The sequence below is a fragment of the Ursus arctos genome, unplaced genomic scaffold (assembly GCF_023065955.2).
Source record: "Ursus arctos isolate Adak ecotype North America unplaced genomic scaffold, UrsArc2.0 scaffold_30, whole genome shotgun sequence".
In the NCBI taxonomy this organism is placed as follows: domain Eukaryota; kingdom Metazoa; phylum Chordata; class Mammalia; order Carnivora; family Ursidae; genus Ursus; species Ursus arctos.
This window is the reverse complement of record NW_026622986.1, coordinates 16,952,367-16,967,484: the sequence shown is the minus strand read 5'-3', so window position 1 is coordinate 16,967,484 and position 15,118 is coordinate 16,952,367. Positions and strand designations below refer to the sequence as shown.

The 15,118-nt window shown below is 40.7% G+C and overlaps 1 long non-coding RNA gene across 1 annotated transcript in view; it reads right to left on the bottom strand.

Annotated features, from left to right (window-relative positions):
• Positions 1-2,639: 2,639 nt before the first annotated feature.
• LOC130542148 (uncharacterized) overlaps positions 2,640-15,118 on the bottom strand; it is a 70,929-nt gene continuing 58,450 nt past the window's right edge. Inside the window, exon 3 of the long non-coding RNA XR_008956500.1 lies at positions 2,640-3,168. This is a non-coding gene — a long non-coding RNA (uncharacterized LOC130542148). The remainder of the gene's footprint in view (positions 3,169-15,118) is intronic.

Here is a 15,118-nt window from a genome sequence, read left to right as displayed (position 1 = left end):
GGGTACTGATAGGTGGTTGCAGCGTCTGTCGTGGCTCCTAGATCTCTGGATTCCAGCTTTCGGGGGCACTTTTGAATTCAAGATATTCTGACTGCTAACACTGTCCTTTAATTATTAAGTCTTACATATTTTAATTTTTTTGAGAGAGAGTGAGAGCTGGAGAGAGAGAGAGCACACACAGAGGGAGAGGGAGAGAGAGAGGCAGACTCCCCGCTGAGCAGGCAGCCCAATCGGGACTCGATCTCAGGACCCTGGGATCATGACCTGAGCCAAAGGCAGACATTTAACTGACTGAGCCACCCAGGTGCCCCTAAAAGAATTTATTTTAATAATATTTTTCTTCCTCTGTACCACTTGCTAAATCTAAGGGAAGTGGGGGGAAAAAAAGGATAAATTTTTCTAGTGGATCTTCCTTCTTTAGAATTGAATTTGTTAACATTGAAATCATGGAAGTAGAAAACATTGTAAGTTTGCATCAAACTGAGTAAAATATGTTTTATTTCCCCATCAGTCTTCAGTTATTGAGAACTAGTGCTAGGCAAAAGACCAATTTTGCCTAACTCAGGGACAGCTCTATTCTCCTTTGGTCTCCCTGAACTCTCTCCTCCTTTCTTTCCTTTCTCCCAAGTCAGATATTACAGGTTTTCTATTATGTTCTTTTCATATCCACCCCCAGACGCATGTCATAAACTCAGGGCATCTGAGTATGTAAACTACCTCACCTATGTTCCCACTGGAATATAATGATCCTTAACTTCTCCTTCTTCTATGCTATCATTAACCTCTTTACTATTTGGCTTACAATTTCCTTTTCTGTGATCTCTGGCATATTGCCTCCAGTTTCCTGCCTCAGCTGAGAATGTGCCCTTCTTTTACTTATAAAACTTCAACTACACTACTGACCAAAAGAATAAATTCCAAACTTCCTAGCCCAGAATTTTAGGTTCTTTACAAGCTATCCTCAAGAAAACTTATCACTATAAGTCAATATAGTAGATCCCTAATAGATATTAGATATACTTTAATCCAATCATTTTTAGTTTAACCCCATTTTATTTTTAAATTTTAATTCTAGTATCATTAGCATAGAGTGTTACATTAGTTTCAGTGACTGTTAGTTACAGTGAGTCAACAATACTATACATTACTCAGTGCTCATCACAGTAAATGCACTCTTAATCCTCTTCACCTATTTGTCCCATCCCCCACCCCCCTACTGGTAACCAACAGTTTATTTGCTATAGTTAAGAGTTTGGTTTTTTGTTTGTCTCCTTTTTTCTTTGTTTTGTTTCTTAAATTCACACATGAGTGAAATCATAGGTATTTCTCTTTGTCTACCTGACTTATTTCACTTTAGCATCATACCCTCCAGTTCCATCCATGTGGATACAAATGGCAAGATCTCATTCTTTTTTATGGCTGAATAATATTCCACTCTGTGTGTGTGTGTGTGTGTGTGTGTGTGTGTGTGTGTATCTTCTTTATCCATTCATCTATCAATGAATAATAATAATATAGAGAATCCTATGTGGCAATTTATGGCAAAAAGAAATCACAGAGAAGACGTCAAGGAAAATATAAATTGCCAAAATTTATTCCAAAGATGACAGAAAACCAGGTTACACCAAGTATAGGAAGCCCTGAAGGTTGTTAAAGATATGACTTTCAAAACAAGCCATCCATATCACATGGTTTCATGGATGAAATAAAGAAAATCTTTAAGAAAAAGATCTTTAATAATTCCTAATGCCATTCCAGAGCATAGGTAAAGGTGAAGATTTTTCTAATATGTTACATGAGCAAATACACAAAAACATCTGCAAGAATAGCACACACACACAAAAAAAAGAGCTGTATCTTTTTAGAACTGAAGAAATCTTCCCTAGCTAGAAAAAGACTATTTGGCAATTAACAATCTAGAAACCAACTGCACATCCTGTAAGCATTCCCCTTAGTGTAAGAAAAATACATGAGCTCCTACTATGTCTTCTCCATTTAACATTGTTCCAGAATCCTAGGTGATACGATTTTAAAACAAAAATCATAAGATTAATAAACATTGGGAAGGTATCATTATTTTTTATGATATTGTTGCCTACCTAGAAAATCCAAAACAAATAACTAAAAAATAAATTGAATTAATCTGAAAGTTTAACAAAATATAAGGTAAATATAGAGAAATCAACAATAACCAGTGACTGTGTAATTATTATTTTATTTGTTTGTTTTTGTTTCAACTTTTTATTTAAATTCTAGTTAGTTGCGGTGCCTGGGTGGCTCAGTCAGCTAAGCATCTGACTTTTGATTTCAGCTCAGGTCCTGATCTCATGGTTGTGGGATTGAGCCCCTTGTCCAGCTCTGTGCTCAGCAGGGAGTCTACTTCTCTCCCTCTGCCCCTGCCCCTGTCCCTCCTTGTTCACTGGCACTCTCTCTCTCTCTCAAATAAATAAAGCTTTTTTAAAAAAAGAAATTAGAAATCCTAGTCAGTTAACATATAGTGTAATATTGGTTTCAGGAGTAGGATTCAGTGATTCGCCACTTACATATCACTCCCAGCGCTCATCACAACAAGTGCCCTCCCTAATACCCACCACCCATTTAGCCCATCCCCTGCCCACCTCCCTCCATCAACACTCAGTTCGTTCTCTGTAGTTAACAACCTCTTATGGTTTGCCTCCATCTCTTTTTTTTCCTTCCCTTACCTATGTTCATCAAGAAATTCAAGAAATTTTGTTTCTTAAATTGCACATATGAGTAAGATCATATGGTATTTGTCTTTCTCTGACTGACTTATTTCACTTAGTATTATACTCTCTAGCTCCATCTACATCGTGGCAAATGGCAAGATTTCATTCTTTGTGATGGCTGAGAAATATTCCTGTGTGTGTATGTGTGTGTGTGTGTGTGTGTGTGTGTGTGTGTGTACCACATCTTCTTCTTCCATTCATCAGTCAACTTTGACTCTTCATAATTTGGCAGTTGTTGATAATGCTGCTATAAACATCAGGGTGCAGGGGTGCATGGGTGGCTCAGTCAGTTAAGTGTCCGGCTTCGGCTCAGTTCATGATCCCAGGGTCCTGGGATCAAGCCCCGTATCAGGCTCCCTGCTCAGCGGGGAACGTCTTCTCCCTCTCCCTCTTCTGCTCTCTCTGCTTGTGCTCTCTTACTCTGTCAAATAAATAAAATCTTTAAAAATAAATAAATAAACATCAGGGTGAATGTGCCCTTTGAATCAGTATTTTTGTTACCTTTGGGTAAATACCTAGTAATGCAATTCCTGGAGCACGGGGTAGTTCTATTTTTAACTTTTTGAGGAAACTCCATACTGCTTTCCATGGCGGCTGCCCCAGTTTGCATTCCCACCAACAGTGTAAGAGTGTTCCCCATTCTCTGCAACTCAACAGCAACATGCAGAAGAATGAAACTGGACCACTTTCTTACACCATACACAGAAATAAATTCAAAATGGGTGAAAGACCTAAATGTGAGTCAGGAAACCATCAAAATCCTAGAGGAGAGCACAGGCAGAAATCTCTGACATCGGCCATAGCAACTTGTTATTAGACATGTCTCCAAAGGCAAGGGAAACAAAAGCAAAATTGAACTATTGGGACTTCATCAGGATAAAAAGCTTCTGCATAGCAAGGGAAACAATCAACAAAACTAAAAGACAACCTACAGAATGGGAGAAGATATTTACAAATCACATATCCGATAAAGGGTTACTATCCAAAATCTATAAAGAACTTATCAAACTCAATACCCAAAAAACAAATAATCCAGTTAAGAAATGGGCAGAAAACATAAATAGACATTTTTCCGAAGAAACATACAAATGACTAGCAGACACATGAAAAGATGCTCGACATCACTCATCATCAGGGAAATATGAATCAAAACCATGATGAGATACCTACCACCTGAGATACCACTTGTCAGAATGGCTAAAATTAAAAACACAGGAAACAACTGACGTTGGCAAGGGACTATGCAATTAAAAGTAGATCTTATTTTGGGTGCGCCTGGGTGGCTCAGTCAGTTAAGCATTTGACTCTTGGTTTCTGCTCAGGTCATGATCTCAGAGTCCTAGGATCAAGCCCCCCATGGGGCTCTGTACTCAGCAGGGAGCCTGCTTCAGGATATCTCTCTCTCTCTCTCTCTCTGCCCCTTCCCCCACGCACTTATGCTCTCTCTCTAAAACAAATAAATAAATCTTTTTTTAAAAATAAAATAAAAGTAGATCCTGTTCAGAATAAGAAAGTAACTTTTCCAAAATACTAGGGATAAATTTAATAATAAATATATAGGAGCTATGAGAGGATAACTCTAAAACTTTCTTGAACAACATAAAAACACTAGAATACTTGACAAAATATTGCTGTTGCTGTATCAGAAAACTTAAAATGGTAAATATGTCAGCGTTCCCCATATTAACACGTAAATTCAGTGAAATGGAATAAAAATTCTGCTGGAGTTTTGTAATTATTAGATTGATTCTTTTTTTAGGGGGGAGGAGCGGGGAGAGAGGGAGAGAGAGAGAATCTTAAGCAGGCTCCCCCCAGTTTGGAGCCAGATGCAGGGCTCGATCTCACGACCCTGAGGATCATCTCCTGGGCCAAAATCAAGAGTCAGGCACTTAACTGTCTGGGCCACCCCGGTGCCCCTCTTAGATTGATTCTAAAGTTCAACTGGAAGAATAAATAGCTGGGAATATTTGGGATAAGTATAATCTGTTATCAAAATGTAGTCCAAAGCCATTCTAGTAAAAACAATGTGATACAGGAAAATTTTTTCAGTGGAAAAAAACGTGTTTGGCAATAGATGCACACACATATATAAATATTGCAGTACAAAGGAAGCATTTCAAATTAGAAATAATGATCAGTAAATGGGGATGGAACAATTCACTACTTGCAGAAAAAATGGAATTGCCTGAATTAAAGAGTTAAAAGCAAGAGAGAAATGAAACCACAAAAGCATTTGGGAAAAACTTAAATAGTCTTTATATCGTATCAGAAGGAAAAAGTCATTCCAAAATAAAGGCAAAGGAGAATACTATGAGTAAAGAGAGTGAAAGAACTGACTACCCAAAAAAAGGGTGATATGTTTTCTTCCTTATATTTTTTAGGGTTTTTTTTCAATATTTCTATAAAATATATTACTTGTGTAGTCAGAAAATTGCTATTAAAATTTAAAATTTTAAGCTAAAGAGTTTAACAAGGAAATTCACCTGAATGAAAGGCTACCCTACCTCACGACAGAGTCAGCCAAGGGTCTACCCATGGGCAAAATCTCTCACAATGCCTTTTCACAATTATAATTTATTACAGGTGCACATATTTATGTAATACTTAACTGACCACCCCCTCCTACTGAAATCCACCAGCCTTTCTTAACCAGGGTTAAGTTGCCAATACCCTAGGGCCTCTACTGTAAGTAATGAAATAACTTCTCTAAGCATCTAGAATGGTACTAGTTACATGCCAGCCTTGCAAGGCTTGAGAATGTGTTCTGTAGTTCAGATCAGAAACCGTGTTTAAAAAGGCACAGAGTAGGCCCTAAGCTCTACTTAAGGCTAAAGGTAGGAAATAGATCTCTTTTTTTATGGGCTTGGGCTTTCTGCCTGGCACTGTGTATAACATTTAGGAGGTGCTCAGTCAATTAATATCTGCTCAGCACTCTATCAGATCCATATCTGCTCAAAAAGAATCTTCCCATTTGAAGCAGAATCCACTTTGGAACAAAGCAGGAGAATTCTTACTTTGCATTCTTTTATTTCAGGGACAAAGATATTATAAAGAAGTTTGAAAATACTAGGCATATGGATCCCATAGGCAGTCAAGTCAATTAACTGGAATCCAGGGGGAAATATGAATTTGTATCACTGAAACAAGAAAGTTGTATCTCCCAATGCTCAAGTTTTAGAACATAGTATCAGCCAAACAGGTAGTAAATATACCGTGCGGTTGCCTTCTAGCCTAGGTGTGGTGACAACACCACAAACAGAATGCATGAGCTGTAATTTTGAGCAATTTCCCTTGTTTCCTAAGTACTCGATGTGATTAAGCTGATTAGTGCAAATAAGCCAAAAATCCCCACCTAATTACAACTGGGAATTAGGTAAAGCACCTCAGATAAGTTGTGGACATACTTTATTTTGGTAACATTATTTCTCTTATGAGGCTGGAAATATCGTTCAATAAATTATTTACGAAAATCTTATTTATTCCACAATGGTCACAGTGAAGACTTGATAATCTAATATCCTGAGCCTAGTGCTTCACACACTTGGCGTTATTAATGGAGACCTTTTTCTCCCTGTGTTATAATAACAACTTCCTCATTCATCACACACCCTTGCTGCCATTATTCACTCTTTCCCTCTTGTTTAAATCTGTTGTTAAGGATCAATCATTCTGGAAGTTTCCAGTATTATGTTTTACATTCTTCTCCATAAAATCCAAAAAGGAAATAATTATCTGAGAACAAAGCCCTGTGATGTCCAGCGGATGAACCTTTCAGTTCTATTGACATTCTCCTGGGTATCTGAACACATGCTGTTCTATGGGGTTTCTTAAGGCTGCACTAATTAGTCTTTGTCTTTAACTCTGCATTTCTATTACAGGAGGAAAGTGTGTGTGCATGCGGGTACATTCTCATCTGTAATTCAATATACTAGCAGGATAAGACAACCAAGCATAAATCTACATATACTCTGTAGACCATCAGACTGCACATTAGCCACTATCAACTGAACACCAAAAGAGGGTTCTTTTTATAGTATACAAGTAAAGACTTTCTGCTGAAATTACCGTTTTTCAAACTACCATGTACAACAAGGTGGTCATTTAGAAAAAACTCTCTTTCAAACCTAGGCAGTTTATATAGTGCTGCCCTTAACTGTATTTCTTCCGGCTTGGTTTTTGAAACCTGAACCAACTGGATATTGCCTGGGCATGAGACAGCTGTGCTATGAACTAACCTAGAGAGGGCCGCATAAAGAAAACAAACAAATAAATAAAACAAAACAAAATTCCAGGTTGAGGATGAACCAGCGTACTCTCAGGGGGTTAGTGTGTCTTCCGTGATTTAGGCCCCAGTACCTTCTTTATTTCATTGAACAACACTTCTCTGCCATCTTGCAGACTAACAAGTGGGAGACTCCACGAGCGGCTGAGAGGCTCCGTGTCAGAGTTAGACACACCTCGATCTGGATCCCAGATGATCCATTTCCTAGCTAGGTGATCTAAAAAAAGCTCTTAACCTCCCCAAGTCTCAGATTCCTCATCTGTGAAATTCTGGATAACAAGACCTGCTTTCCTATGACGTAAGGTAGAAACAGGCAAGAGAACGAGTTGATGAGAGGGGCATTAGATATAGGCTATGGTCCTAGATTTTGTTTCAGGTGGTGGGATCACAGGTGTTTATTACATTACTAAAAGTAAATAATTAAACAACCAACATGAGTCATGAATGAGCCAAGGATTATGTTCAATCATTTCTGTGCACTGAGAGCCTAACGATAATAGTAATATTTGTTTTGTACAGCTGTTGTCATATTTAAGTAACATATATGGAATGTTTAGCACATTGGCTCATTTTTACTGCTCTATAAAGACAACTGCAATTATTATGATGGGGGTGAGTGGCAGTGATGGGTGAGAAGGAAAAATAGAACTTCTTAAAAAGTACACTGAGGAAATGACAATGTCTCATAAAGAACGATCCTTTTCTATTTACTGACCTAAAGTTCAGGAAATTGACATTTTATCTAAATGACAAGACTTCCCCTCAGAAACTAGATTCTTCACTAAGGTCATTTTATTTTATTTTATTTTATTTTATTTTATTTTATTTTATTCTATTCTATAATTTTTTTAGAGAAAGAGAATGCGCAAGTGTGTGGGGCAGAGGTACAGGGTGAGAGAGAATCTCAAGCAGTCTCCCTGATGAGCAAGGAGCTCGGCTGAGCAGGGCTCTGATCTCACAACCCTGAGATCATGACCTGAGCCAAAATCAAGAGTCAGACACTTAACCGACCGAGCCACCCAGGCAGCCTAACAGATGATTTTAAATGATCCTACAGAATACATCACGTAGGATTACAGTACACTTTAAATAGTTGCTTATTTTTTATTAAAGAATGCTCTTGCCTTCAAGAAGCTTAGATTTTTCAGGGCAGAGGGTGAAATGGTCCTACGACATGGAACAATTACAAAACTAGAACTAGAATGTGTGATATGAATGACAGTTTCTTCAAGGAGTCCAGACAAAGGAGATGGCTTCCTAGAATAAGGAGCTGAAAATGTAAAAGTTAGGGGGAGCACAATCCCACTTTTATTTTTTAAATTTTTTTATTTAAATTCAGTTTAGTTAACGTATAGTGTATTATTAGTTTCAGAGGTAGAATTCAGTGATTCGTCAGTTGCATACAACACCCAGTGTTCATTCCATCAAGTGCCCTCCTCAACGCCCATCTCCCAGTTACCCCATCCCCCGACCACCTCCCCTCCAGCAACCTTATAGTTCAGAGTCTCTTATGGTTTGCCTCCCTCTCTCTTTTCCCCTCATTTTATTTTTCCTTCCTTCCCCCTATGTTCATCTGTTTTGTTTCTTAAATTCCAAATACGAGTGAAATCATATGGTTATTTGTCTTTCTCTAACTGACTTATTTCACTTAGTGTAATACCCTCTAGTTCCAGCCACGTCACTGCAAACGGCAAGATTTACAAACCCACTGTTAAATGAGGGAGCTTCTTTCTATTCTTTCCAGGCCCTGGGGGGCCATGTCTGCCCCCTATGGCCATTATTTTTCCATTTCCCACAAAAACAATATGCCCAGGGAGAAAACAAGAACAAGGTAGTGGTTTGACCCCAGATTGTATAAAACAATCTCTTTCACTTTCTTGCTCCTTAAATACTAACCTAATTTTAAAATAGGTTCTAAGGGGCACCTTAACTGGCTCAGTCAGTTAAGCATCCAACTCTTGATTTTGGCTCAAGTCATGATCTCAGGGTTGTGAGATCAAGCCCAGTGTTGGGCTCTGCCCTCAGCAGGGAGTCTGCTTGAGAGTCTCTCTCTCCCTCTCCCTTTGCCCCTCCCCCACTGGCACTCTCTAAATCAATCAATCAATCAATCAATCAATCTTTAAAATAGATTCTAGGGAGAGAGTTAAGATGGCGGAGGAGTAGGGGACCCCTTTTTCAGCCGGTCCCCTGAGTCGAGCTGGATAGGTACCAGACCAGCCTAAATAACCACGGAATCAGCCTGAGACGCAGGATGATGCATCTGGATCTCTACAAATGAACATCTCCAGCGCTGAGTATTGAGGTACGAAGAGGGGAGCTGTAAACCGTGCACGGATATCGGAAGATAAACGGAAGGGGGAGGGAGCCACCGCGTTTGGGCGCCGGGAAGCGGCAGCCACCTGCACGGGGGAGCAGGCGGACTCACAGAGGGCACCCGCGAGAGAGCGGACTGAGACCGGTGAGCCGTGAACGCGCGCGCCACCAGGCATCTCCCGGAACACCGGAATCCCGGTGTGCTCACGGGATCCAGACTGAGACCGGGAACTCCCGGAGCGCGCGCGGGGCGGCTGGCGGCTGGCGGGCCACCTGCACGGGGGAGCGGGCGGACTCGCGGTCGGCACCCGCGAAACAGCAGACTGAGACCCTGAACCGGGTGCGCGCGCCACCAGGCTTCTCACGAAACTCCGGAATCGAGGTGTGCTCACCGGGCATAGACTGAGACCGGGAGACCCGGGAGCGCGCGGGCGGCCGGTGGCTGGCGGCATTAGAAACACAAAGGACAGAGACGCACCCGCCCTGGAAGTGAGGGCAGGGACGCCGGGTGTGGGGCGCACATCCCGGGACGCTGCAGGGTTGAGCAGCACCAACAGTAATAGAGTTAAAGTGGCCAGAACATCAGTGGAGAACGGGCCGCAATCCCTCTGTTCTGCGACAATGCAGCCTCCGCTGCTCTGACCCTCAGAAGAGGCATAGCCGGCCGCCAGGGAAAGCCGCCAGAGAACAAAAGCCTGGAAATACCAGCTCAGAGAGTGCCCATCCCCATCCTCCCTCGCAGGGGACGCCGAGACTCTAACCAAACAGGGTTGCCTGAGTATCGGCGCGGCAGGCCCCTCCCCCAGAACACAGAAGGCAGGCTGAAAAATCAAGAAGCCCACAACCCAGGCGCCTGGGTGGCGCAGTCATTGAGCTCCTGTCTCCGGCTTAGGGCGTGATCCCAGCGTTCCGGAAAGGAGTCCCTCATCGGGCTCCTCCGCTGGGAGCCTGCTTCTTCCTCTCTCACTCCCCTGCTTCTGTTTCGTTCTTGCTGACTGTCTGTCTCCCTCTCTCAGATAAGTAAATAAATAAAATCTTTAAAGAAGAAGCCCACATCTCTAAGATCCCTATAAAACAAGGGGCACGGCCTGGGACCCAGTCAATAATTTTGGGCTCTGGAAACCCCGCAACCTCTCTTCATCAGAATGACAAGAAGGAGAAGCCCCCCCGCAGCAAAGAAAAGACAGTGAGTCAGTGGCCTCTGCCACAGAAGTAACGGATATGGATGTAACCAAATTATCAGAAATGGAATTCAGAGTAACAATGGTCAAGATAATGAGTAGACTTGAAAAAAGTATTCAGGAAAATATTACTGAGAATATAGAATCCCTAAGGGCGGAAATGAGAGCGAATTTGACAGAAATTAAAAATTCTATGAGCCAAATGCAGGCAAAACTAGAGGCTCTGACGGCCAGGGTCACGGAAGCGGAGGAAAGGGTTAGTGAATTGGAGGATGGGTTAATAGAGGAAAAAATAAAAATAGAAGATGGTCTTAAAAAAATCCACGCCCACGAATGTTGGCTACGGGAGATTACTGACTCAACGAAACGATCCAATGTTAGAATCATCGGCATCCCCGAGGGGGTGGAGAAAAACAGAGGTCTAGAAGAGATATTTGAACAAATTGTAGCTGAAAACTTCCCTAATCTAGCAAGGGAAACAAAAATTCGTGTCCAAAAGGCAGAGAGGACCCCTCCCAAGCTCAACCATGACAGACCTACACCACGTCACGTCATAGTGCAATTCGCAAATATTAGATGCAAGGATACAGTATTGAAAGCGGCCAGGGCAAAGAAATTTCTCACGTACCAAGGCAAAGGCATCAGAATTACATCAGACCTGTCTACACAGACCTGGAATGAGAGAAAGGGTTGGGGGAGCATTTTTAAAGCTCTTTCAGAGAAAAACATGCAGCCAAACATCCTTTATCCAGCAAGGCTGTCATTCAGAATTGATGGAGAAATAAAGACATTTCAGAATCGACAGTCACTAGCCAATTTCGTAACCACGAAACCAGCCCTACAGGAGGTATTACGGGGGGTTCTATAAAAGTAAAAAGGCCCCAAGAGTGATACAAAACAGAAAGTCACAGCCAATACAAACAAAGACTTTACTGACAACATGGCAGAATTAAAAGCATATCTCTCAGTACTCAGCCTGAACATTAATGGTTTAAATTCTTGCTTCAAACGCCACAGGGTTGCAGATTGGATAAAAAGAAATGACCCATCCATTTGCTGTCTACAAGAGACTCATTTCAAACCCAAAGATGCATTCAGACTGAGAGTAAGGGGATGGAGTACCATCTTTCACGCAAATGGACCTCAAAAGAAAGCTGGGGTAGCAATTCTCATATCAGATAAATTGGATTTTAAACTACAGACTATAGTTAGAGATGCAGAAGGGCACTATATTATTCTTAAAGGAAGTATTCAACAAGTGGATATGACAATTATAAATATATATGCCCCCAACAGGGGAGCAGCAAGATACACAAGCCAACTCTTAACCAGAATAAAGAGACATATAGATAAAAATACATTAATAGTAGGGGACCTCAACACTCCACTCTCAGAAATAGACAGAACACCCTGGCAAAAACTAAGCAAAGAATCAAAGGCTTTGAATGCCATACTCGACGAGTTGGACCTCTTAGATATATATAGAACACTACACCCCAGAACCAAAGAATACTCATTCTATTCTAATGCCCATGGAACATTTTCAAGAATAGACCATGTTCTGGGACACAAAACAGGTCTCAACCGATACCAAAAGATTGAAATTATCCCCTGCATATTCTCAGACCACAACGCTCTGAAATTGGAACTCAACCACAAGGAAAAATTTGGAAGAAACTCAAACACTTGGAGACTAAGAACCATCCTGCTCAGGAATGACTCGATAAACCAGGAAATTAAAAATCAAATTAAACAATTTATGGAGACCAATGAGAATGAAAATACAACAGTCCAAAACCTATGGGATACTGCAAAGGCAGTCCTAAGGGGGAAATACATAGCCATCCAAGCCTCACTCAAAAGAATAGAAAAATCTAAAATGCAGTTTTTATATTCTCACCTCAAGAAGCTGGAACAGCAACAGAGGGACAGGCCTAATCCACGCACAAGGAAGCAGTTGACCAAAATTAAAGCTGAAATGAATCAAGCAGAAACCAGAAGTACAGTAGAGCAGATCAACAGGACTAGAAGCTGGTTCTTGGAGAGAATCAATAAAATTGACAGACCACTGGCAAGACTTATCCAAAAGAAAAGAGAAAGGACCCAGATTATTAAAATTATGAATGAAAAAGGAGAGGTCACGACGAACACCATTGAAATTGGAAGGATTATTAGAAATTTTTATCAACAGCTATATGCCAATAAACTAAGCAATCTGGAAGAGATGGAATCCTTCCTGGAAACCTATAAACTACCAAGATTGAAAAAGGAAGAAATTGATTTCTTAAACAGGCCAATTAATTATGAAGAAATTGAGTCAGTGATAAACAATCTTCCAAATAACAAAACTCCAGGCCCGGACGGTTTTCCTGGGGAATTCTACCAAACATTCAAAGAAGAAATAATACCTATTCTCCTAAAGCTATTTCAAAAAATAGAAACAGAAGGAAAGCTACCAAACTCATTCTATGAGGCCAATATTACCTTGATCCCCAAACCAGGCAAAGACCCCCTCAAAAAGGAGAATTACAGACCGATTTCCCTAATGAACATGGACGCCAAAATCCTCAACAAGATACTTGCTAATAGAATCCAACAGTTCATTAAAAGGATTATCCACCACGATCAAGTGGGATTCATACCTGGGATGCAAGCGTGGTTCAATATTCGCAAATCAATCAGCGTGATACATCATATCAACAAGAAAAGACTCAAGAACCATATGATCCTCTCAATCGATGCCGAAAAAGCATTTGACAAAATACAGCATCCTTTCCTGATTAAAACCCTTCAGAGTGTAGGAATAGAAGGTACATTTCTCAATCTCATAAAAGCCATCTATGAAAAGCCTACTGCAAATATTATTCTCAATGGGGAAAAGCTGGAAGCCTTTCCCTTAAGATCAGGAACACGACAAGGATGCCCACTCTCGCCACTATTATTCAACATAGTACTAGAAGTCCTTGCAACAGCAATCAGACAACAAAAAGGGATCAAAGGTATTCAAATCGGCAAAGAAGAAGTCAAAATGTCTCTCTTCGCAGACGACATGATACTCTATATGGAAAACCCAAAAGAAGCCACTCCCAAACTATTAGAAGTTATAGAGCAATTCAGTAACGTGGCGGGATACAAAATCAATGCTCAGAAATCAGTTGCATTTCTGTACACGAATAACAAGAACGAAGAAAGAGAAATCAGGGAATCCATCCCATTTACAATAGCACCAAAAACCATACGTTACCTTGGAATTAACTTAACCAGAGACGTAAAGGACCTTTATTCTAGAAACTATAAATCACTCTTAAAAGACATTGAGGAAGACATAAAAAGATGGAAAGATATTCCATGCTCATGGATCGGAAGAATTAACATAGTTAAAATGTCCATGCTACCCAGAGCAATCTACACTTTCAATGCTATCCCGATCAAAATACCGAGAACGTTTTTCAAAGAACTGGAACAAATAGTCCTTAAATTTGTATGGAACCAGAAAAGACCCTGAATCTCCAAGGAACTGTTGAAAAGGAAAAACAAAGCTGGGGGCATCACAATGCCGGATTTCGAGCTGTACTACAAAGCTGTGATCACAAAGACAGCATGGTACTGGCACAAAAACAGACACATAGACCAATGGAACAGAATAGAGAGCCCAGAAATGGACCCTCAGCTCTTTGGGCAACTAATATTTGATAAAGCAGGAAAAAACATCCGGTGGGAAAAAGACAGTCTCTTCAATAAATGGTGCTGGGAAAATTGGACAGCTACATGCAAAAGAATGAAACTTGACCACTATCTCACACCATACACAAAAATAAACTCCAAATGGATGAAAGACCTCGATGTGAGACAGGAATCCATCAAAATTCTAGAGGAGAACATAGGCAGCAACCTCTACGACATCAGCCAAAGCAACCTGTTTCATGACACATCCCCAAAGGCAAGAGAAACAAAAGATAAAATGAATTTATGGGACTTCATCAAGATTAAAAGTTTCTGCACATCCAAGGAAACAGTCAGAAAAACTAAGAGGCAGCCCACGGAATGGGAGAATATATTTGCAAATGACACTACAGATAAAGGACTGGTATCCAAGATCTACAAAGAACTTCTCAAACTCAATACACGAGAAACAAATAAACAAATCAAAAAATGGGCAGAAGATATGAACAGACACTTTTCCAATGAAGACATACAAATGGCTAACAGACACATGAAAAAATGTTCAAAATCATTAGCCATCAAGGAAATTCAAATCAAAACCACACTGAGATACCACCTTACGCCAGTTAGAATGGCAAAAATAGACAAGGCAAGAAACAACAATTGTTGGAGAGGATGTGGAGAAAGGGGATCCCTCCTACATTGTTGGTGGGAATGCAAGTTGGTACAGCCACTCTGGAAAACCGTGTGGAGGTCCCTTAAAAAGTTAAAAATTGAGCTACCCTATGATCCAGCCATTGCACTACTGGGTGTTTACCCCAAAGATACAGACGTAGTGAAGAGAAGGGCCATATGCACCCCAATGTTCATAGCAGCAATGTCCACAATAGCTAAATCGTGGAAGGAGCCGAGATGCCCTGCAACAGATGACT